At 39.6% G+C, this 7,560-nt stretch overlaps 1 pseudogene; it reads right to left on the bottom strand.

Annotated features, from left to right (window-relative positions):
• Window positions 1-3,916: 3,916 nt before the first annotated feature.
• LOC107184988 lies at window positions 3,917-4,267 on the bottom strand (annotated as a pseudogene).
• Between the last annotated feature and the right edge of the window lie 3,293 nt (window positions 4,268-7,560).

Raw genomic sequence — 7,560 nt, forward strand, 5'->3', positions numbered from 1 at the left:
GGGGCAAATAGTGGAAAATGGGGGACATCTGTAATTCTGTCAACAATAAAATATATACATAATAAAAAAGTATATTACTTATTCTAATATGATGTCCTTCTTATGCTTTTAATATTGAAATGATCTTTGTTTAGTAAATGATAGTAACAGGAAATAATATATGATTTTTTAAGTAAAAAATGAAAAACTGACAACTTTTGAAAACATTTTTGAAATTTTACATATTAAAAAAATGCGCTTCAAAATCTTTTAGCTATATATCCTTATTAGGAAAGCAAATTTAATAAGTACCTTAAAATGTATTTTATTTGTTTATTTTTAATTTATACCTAAACATTAGCTATTCCCAAAATAGGAGTTCTAAAGGGTTATTTATTTATTTAGGATATAACTTCAAAGAAATCTTATTAAAATTATTATAGACTAGAGGCCTGGTGCACGAAAATTTGTGCACTCAGGGGTGGGGGAGAGGGGAGGTCCCTCAGCCCAGCCTGTGCACTCTCGCAGTCCGGGACGGTTCAGGTGATGTCCACCTGTCAACTTAGGCCTGCTCCCCAGGGGATCGGGACTAAGCTGGCAGTCAGACATCCCTCTGGCAGCCCGGAGCTCTCGGGAGGATGTCTGACTGTGGCTTAGGCCTGCTCCCCTAAGCTGCAGTCAGACATCCTTAGTGCTGCTCAGGAGGCGGGAGAGGCTCCCGCCACTGCCACGGCTGCTGCGCTTGCAGCCATCAGCCTGCTTTGTGGCTGAGCAGAGCATCCCCTGTGGGAGTGCACTGACCACCAGGGGGCAGCTCCTGCATTGAGCATCTGCCCCCTGGTGGTCAGTGTGCATCATAGTGACTGGTGGTTCCCCCATTAGGGTCAATCTGCATATTACCCTTTTATTATATGGGATAAATGTTTAGTGATAACAATGGGCTTGATCATCTATATTCTTTATGAATCATAGTTTAATGCAGAAATATAGTATTTGAAAACTGGATTCTAAGTTTAATTTATGTCTATAGTTGATTATCATAGTTGTCAGAATTGAAAAATTACCTTGGAAAAGCACACATCATGTAATATGTAGTTAGGAAGACATTTATGGTTATTGATAATGGATATATAAATTTATATTTTAAATACCTTTCTTGGTAATGTCAAATTTGGAGTTGGGCAGATCAGCAGTTTTATTATTTTTAAACACTATAAGTCTACCTTGATTTATAGATCCAAGGAAGGTGAAGATATAAATCCAATTAAATATTAGTAGAGCTAAACTCTTATTTTTTTATGACACAGATATCATGTTTAAGTAGAAAACAAAGGATTAAAAGAGTAATATCACTAAAAATATTGTACATCAGGTGTTTCCTCCAAATTTGCTTTAAAATGTTTCTCTTATTTTTTTTATAAAATTAGAAAATACCATTGGACAAATACCACAGCAATTCTTGCTGCAGGAAGGGGCCCATGGAGGCTGCTACACTTCATGGGCAAAGGTAAAATTAGACTAGGTGATATGCAGAGTTTCAAATCTCTCCCCATCATAAATGTTTTAATTGCTGAAGGAAAAAAAAATAGTAACTTTACGGGCACCTTGCAGATGCCTTCTGAATCAGTGATCAAAGCCAGCGTGACCAGTAATACTCCTCTGTCTCACTCATCCCAGGGCCGAAGTCAGTTTGACTGGGCTCTGAGATACCCAGAGATTAGCTCAAACATTATTCTGGGTTTCTGCGAGGGTGTTTTGGGATGAGGTTAACATTTAACTCGGTGAACTTTGAGTAAAGCAGATTGTCCTTCATAATGGGGCGGGCCTCATCCAATCAGCTGAAGGCCTGAATAGAACAAGAGACTGGCCTCCCCCAAAATGAGAAAATTGTCTAGCAGAGTGCTTTTGAAATTCATATGCAACATCAGCCCTTCTTGCCTAACAGGGATATAAATATATGCATTAGTCAGAATCAATGATATCTACATCTGTATCTACATATCTCCTAGTGATTCTGTTTCTTGGAGAATTCTAATACAGTTGTCCTATGTGTTTCTAATATAAGAGGAATTCTGGGAAGAATAATTGGGGTATTTTCTAGTTGATTTTAATTATTCCACAGTACTCTATTGATTAACTGAAGCTTCTACTTGAAAATGTAAAATACATTTCAGCATGTAAGGAAATGGCTGGAATATTGACTAAAGCACTTTAAATACAAATTCCTCTTGGGTTTTCAGAAATATATGAGCTATATACATACTGCCATTTATTTCTACAGTTACAGGATATGTATGTTTTGCCACTTCTCTCCCAGCCTTTGAGTAACTTTGCCTCTGGAGTATTTATTAAAGCTAAGTATTTCCTAAGACAAGTTAAAAAATCTCAATATCCCTTTTAGTCCCCATATAAATGGCAACAATGGTGTCTTAGAATTCCACAATGTGTCAAGCTTCAGTAGTCAACGTGGTCAGTGACCCAGATCTTAGATCACATTCCCTGGAGAGGAATATATTTTTCTGAGCCTAAAATGTGGAAGACACTTCTCTTTGGCTGTTAAGGTCTTCAGACCCACTTTTTTGTTTCAACTTCTGCTATGTTAAAATCTACATCATCCCAATTATTTTGCTATATGTGAATTTTGATGCATCAGTTTCAGGGGTTTTAAAAATAAGCTTGTCATCTCCTAAAACCTACTTTGACTGCCCATTTTTCTTTCCAGTGCGTTTTCTGTAAGGGAATTTGAGCTATACATTTTTGCTATCTATAGAATTCTGCTTAAAGTAGTGGTGAAGTTGAATAATTACTCCAAGATTCAGGTTTGGGGGTTTGGGGGGGGTTGTGATAGTAGTGGACTGTATGTTCTTGCTTTGGAAGCTAAACACTGACTCTAGGGTGAGGGGGATATTGGTTGGTGTGTTCAGTAGGTAGTCAATAAGAAGTGTCTCCTACTCCCATATCTAGAATATGGTTGCTTGTTTGGAATTAAATAATGAAAACAAACAAACACAGTCCAACAGATTGAGAAAATATAAGGAAGAACTCTGTTGATCATAAGGGGCATTAGCCCAGCCGGGTGTGGCTCAGCGGTTGAGCCTTGACCCAGGAACCAAGAGGTTATGGGTTTGATTCCCAGTCAGGGCATAAGCCTGGATTTTGGGCTTGATTCCCAGTAGGGCGTGTGCAGGAGGCAGACGATTGATGATTTTTCTCTCATCACTGATGTTTCTATTTCTCTCCCTCCCTTCCTCTCTGAAATTAATAAAAACATATTTAAAAAATAAATAAATAAAGGGGCATTACTCACAGGACCAAAGCCCCCCTTTGACAGTGCGAGCCATGTGTTGGTGCTGTGTCAAGCATTGCATGTGCCATCTCCTTTAGGCCTACAACAATCTTAGGAATTGGGTGCTGTAATCACCCAGTTGTAGATAAAGAGATGTGAGACTCAGATAAACTATTGCTCGCCCAAGATCAGCGTTAGTGGGTGATTGAGCCACCACTTGAACTCACTTGTGTCATTGCAACAACCGCTCCCTTAAGCAGCATGCTCAGTGCCACCTGCAGCCCAAAGAGTCACTGGTTGTGCCATGCAAGAACGTCCAGCAGAAAAACCCCTCCCCCCAAAATTCATGTTGACCTGGCAGCCCCTCCCTCCAAAATTCATGTTGACCTGGCAGCCCCTCCCCCCAAAATTCATGTTGACCTGGCAGCTATCTCCACTATGAAAATCAGGGCCTGAGCATTTTCCATGTTCCTCACTCACCTCCCTTTTAGTGATGCTCTGCCCACCAAGCATGTGGCTGGCAAAGATGCGACTTCCAGGTTTGTTTTATTGGGGGAAGGACAAACCAGGTATACCTGCCTATCAGATGGGCTTCTTTATATTTTAAACCTTTTTTATTACTCAAAAAAGCTTCATTTTTAAAAAATTTCTTTAGCTTTCTGACTCTGCTTGTGCTTTCAACATGTTCACAGTGATTATCTGCTCCTCAAGAAGAAAAGCACCTTTAAACCTGTCACTGACAGACACATTTCACACACGTGGATCCACTGTAGACCCTGCTGACATGTTTTTTCATTTTAGACAATCTCATTAGAACTTTAAGGCTCACCACACAAACTCCTCGAAGTTGACCTGGGCACACACCACATGCAGATTTTGGTGCTTCCCAACTTTCTTGGTATAGAGGTAAACAATTCTATTGCCAGGGGCTTGGGGCAGCCTAGTTTTGTTAGTGCCTGTATTGTAGGGCAGCCTCTGATGGTAAGTCAAACGCTGGACCATGGTAAATGCCTGAAATCACTATCCTGAATGAGCAAAAGAATAGAGCTTGCAAGTTCAAAGGTCAAATGGACTCCAGATGGGTTCTTGGTGTAATCTGGCACATGGCTCTCCTGGCTTATAGATGCCAGTCTCTGGATGTGGCTGAAGCAGATCAGCCTCTCATTCCATTGCCTTGGGGGCACTGATAAAACACCCAAATCCCAAACTTGCTGGGCTATGAGCCAGACCCCTTTGAAAGGCCACCAGAGCCCCCACCACCCTTTGCGGTTTGTATGGCCAAGCAAGAACCAGCCAGGTGGTCAGTCCTGAGGACATGTTTTTCATCAATTGCTTCTGGAAATAATCTCAGAAAATGTATCTATTAAATTTCCATTTCAGGCTAACCTCCTTTTAATTAGACAAAGTCTCTGGCCTCATTCCTTAATCATCACAGTCTGTTCCTTTTCTGGACATTTCTTTCTCTCTATGCAGGTTCTAACTGAAGGTAATTTGGTGGAGAAGGATGGGAACTGGGGAGCTGGTGGTGTGACTGCCCCATCGCCTCCTGCCTCCCTCTAGTGGCAGCTTCAGGGATGGTAGGTATATCAATGTACATTGTAAATCATACCACATGACGCCCTGGTTTAAAATCTTCCAAGATCTCCCCATCACTAGGAATAAAACCCAACTGTTTACCAGGCTTGATGAGGCCAAGGTTATTTGGATCCTGCTTATCTCACTGACCTCTTCCACCTTCATTCTGACTTCAAATATGTCACATTCGGCAACCCTTAGGTTCTTTGTACTTGCTTTGGACTCCGTAGAGTTCTCTCCCTCCAGACTCTTGAAGCCTAGTTTCTTCTCATCATTCAGTTTTCAGCTCAAACACCCCCTCTTCAGAGAAGCCTTCCTTAACCACTCAGCATACAGAAACCCTCCTTTTCATCACATTGTTAGAGTTTATTATTTATTCATGGTACTCATCGCCACCTGACATTTTTTTTGTTTACCTTTGTGTTTACATCTTTTACTGTATAAATGAAAGTTCCATGCAAGAACGGTGCTAGTTTGTTCTTAGCTCTATATTCCCAGTGTTTACATTAGTGCCTGCTCGAGTACCAAGGGGCTTGGTATGCACTAATTAATTAATGGATTCTCCCACTCTCCCATCCAACATCTATGGCAGATAGAATTAATGAATCATGTTGTTCCTCCCACTGCACATGACAGACAGCAATGAGAGGACAATTTGCTAGAGATCCTGAATTTATTCCATATGCAAAAATAAATTTCAGGAAGAGTTAAAGAGCTACTGTAAAGAAATATGAGATGATATTTAAGGGTTAATAATTCTTATATTATTGCAATGGGGGGAAAATCTCAATGGAAAAGAAATTACAAAGCTAAGCTTAAGACCCAGAATAAATTAAAGAAAAGATGGATCAATCTGGCAATAAAAAGGCTAAAATGCTTGCAAGACAAAGTAAACCAAATTAAAAGGTAAGTGAAGCATTTGGTGAAAATATTTTCAAACTAAATAATCAAGGATTAATAACATTCATTTTCATTTCATTTTAGAAACCAACAAGAAAAAAGCACACAACGCTATAGAAAATGGACACCAAATCTCCACAAACAATTCACTTCGCACAGATGGCCAGGGAGAACATGGAAACACATTCACCTCACTGATAATTAAGAAAATGAAAATTAACATAGAACTTCTTTTCTATTATGAAATAATGAAACCAAAAAGATCCAGAGCTGCCATGGATGTGGAGAAAGGGCCATTGTTTTCATGGCGAAGAGTATGATGAGTTCTGCCCTTTGGAAGGTGACTTATCAGTATCCACCAAAATTCACACCGAACATGTACAATAACCTCACAGTTAGGTATTTCAAATCATTGACATATTCGAATAGGAGTGCATGCTAATTGCTCATCTCTATATTTTTCTATTCTGAGTTGCCAGTTTATGGCCTATGCCTGCTTTTCTGCCATTAGCTGGTCAGCTGGCAAGATGTGAAGATGTAGAGAAGCACAAACAGGGCACTGAAGTTGACTTCATCCTACAAGGACTATTGAACTCTTGTACCATTTCACTCTTCGGAGTGGAGCCACGTGTTCTGAATAATAGAATTACAAGTGTTTCTCAGCAGTGGCCTTACCCCAGAAACTTGCATCCCTCATAACTTGCTGAAAGGATGTAATGATTGCACTTATATTTTTAAATGTAACATATTATGCATTCTTTAATTCAGTTAGCAAACATTTATTGACTACCTGCATTTGCCAGGGACTGCTTTAGCCATTCTTCCTCAACCTTTCTGATCCTGCTTATAAAATATGTACCATTCTTAAGAAGCGCTGGCAGAGGGATCAAGGCCAGCCATCAGGGCCCAGAGAAAAGATGCCCAACTTTGCACTCAGTCACATCTGAGCCAGAAGGAAAATTATTTTATGAAAATTTTTAAAGGCAGAATTTCAAAAACTTTAAAATTTCCCATGTATTGTTAACAAAAGTTAACAAAATGCTATGTGTATAATGTTCCCACTTTTGCTAAGAAAAGTGTATTTATACTTTAATGCATATTTATATGAAAATTTCTATAAGAATATATTCAGAACTTACTTTCTTGAATGGTGAAATTTCAGATTTTTATTTCATTTTTTTCTTATTTTTGTTCTAAATGTTTTTCTACTATATGTATGACCCAATAATCTCAGAAATGAAAAACAGTAAAATACAGAATACAGTTATATAACTGCAGTTTATAGTTAAACACAGAAATGTAAGAGCTAGAAGCGGGCTCTGTAACCAAATGTCCAGTTTCCTTTCCATTTTTTTCTGTCACGTTCTAAACTTATGAATTAGAAAGTTAGTAAGGTTTTTTTAATATATTTTGATTTTTTATAGAGAGGAAGAGAGAGGGATAGAGAGTTTGAAACATCAATGAGAGAGAAACATTGATCAGCTGCCTCCTGCACACCCCCCGCCCCCCACAGGGGGATGTACCTGCAACCAAGGTACATGCCCTTGGCTGGAATCAAACCCGGGACCCTTGAGTCCGCAGGCCGACGCTTCATCCACTGAGCCAAACCGGTTAGGGCAAAATGTCGTAAGTGTTTCCCTCCACGTCCTGCGTGGTTCAGGGTTCGGGTCTGGAAGAGGAGCCGCACAACAAATGAAATAGAAAAGACACAAGATAATTTGGGAATATTGGGGGACCAGGCGGCAAGTCCAACTCAAGAGGAAGGACTTCCACTGTGCTCAGGCCTCACCAAGCTTTTATAGTGAGCGATAAACAAGGTA

This window comes from Myotis davidii, unplaced genomic scaffold (genome assembly GCF_000327345.1).
Source record: "Myotis davidii unplaced genomic scaffold, ASM32734v1 scaffold204, whole genome shotgun sequence".
In the NCBI taxonomy this organism is placed as follows: Eukaryota; Metazoa; Chordata; class Mammalia; order Chiroptera; family Vespertilionidae; genus Myotis; species Myotis davidii.